Genomic DNA, 1,360 nt, shown 5'->3' with positions numbered 1-1,360 from the left:
CCTTTATTGATGATTATATTAATGAAAAAAAAATTATCGTTCAGTTTTCTTTTTTAAATGGCGGACAATTATTTCTATTGAATGGGATATATAATAAATTCCAATATTCCATCCCAATAACCAGGACCTTTTTTTTTTGAAAAAAAAAATGAATATAATAAAATTATTAAAAATCAATACTCATTGAGGCTTTATTTAAATTTGTATAGTAAAAGACAAATAGGTCCCTAACTCTTTTTTTGCAGACATTTTCGTCCCCAAGAATTGAAAAATACATTCATGTCCCTGACCCTTCCAAAACGCGGACAAATTTATCCCTCCGTTGAAGTAACTCAGTTGGACTCAACGGAAAACGCTGACATAGCTCCGTAGCGCTGACGTGGCCATTACAGAACACACGTGGCATGCAACTTTTTAAAACAGGACATATTAGTCCTCTCACACCAAAACGTGTAGCTTTTTAAAACAGGACATATTAGTCCTCCCACTCCAAAACGACGTCGTTTCACCCAAATCCCCAATCTTTCACATTTATGAGACCTAATCCTTCCACAGAAACGGTGAAGTGGGTCACCATCCTCAGCCACCTCCAACCCCAACCACCTCCTGCCCCTGAGTCCCTCTTCCACCACCACCTACGCTGCCCCTCCTCTCCTTGCCCCATCCCCCTCTCTCTCCACTCCCTCGCTTACCCTAACACACTCTACTCCCCTCCCTCTCCATTCCCTCGCTTACCCCAAGGACGAAGAGAACGGTGGTGTAGAATCTCTGCTATGGATTGAATAATCTCACATTTCTCCATTCCCTCTTGGCCGCCAATGGCTCTCTTTGCAAATCACCCATTCGAACCTATTTCTGCCACTGCTTGCTCCCACTGTGAAGCAGTAAAATTCTCTCTTTTTTTCTTTTTCACTTTATTTGTCATTCAAAGCCGAGTTCTTTAGTTATTTTCCTTTTCTGTGGCAATGGAAGAAGAAGTGTTCGAAGCTTCAAGAATCACGAAACGCTCTTCGCCAAGCTGTGAAGCTTCTAGAAACCAAAATCAATGAAGTTCAGGCTCAAAATGTGAAGCTCAACCAAAGTTATTTATTTATTTATTTTCAATTTTTCATTTTTGCCTTTTTCTTTGGGATGTGAGTAGCGAATCTGAATAAGAATTTTATGCATATGTAGTAGAATTTCTGCGAGTGGATTCACTGAACAGATTGGATTAAGTTGTAATTAGTGAGACATTGCAATGTTGTATTTTCTGCAGAATGTGAAGAAGAACGGGCACGAGCCAAAGCAGACGCTGAGGAGAAGCTTAAAAAATGTAATGCTAGAGTATCTTTAGAAAATGAAGTATGTAGCTTTGGTTACG

Source organism: Arachis ipaensis, chromosome B03 (assembly GCF_000816755.2).
Source record: "Arachis ipaensis cultivar K30076 chromosome B03, Araip1.1, whole genome shotgun sequence".
Lineage (NCBI taxonomy): Eukaryota > Viridiplantae > Streptophyta > Magnoliopsida > Fabales > Fabaceae > Arachis > Arachis ipaensis.
Note: the sequence above shows the minus strand (reverse complement) of the source record.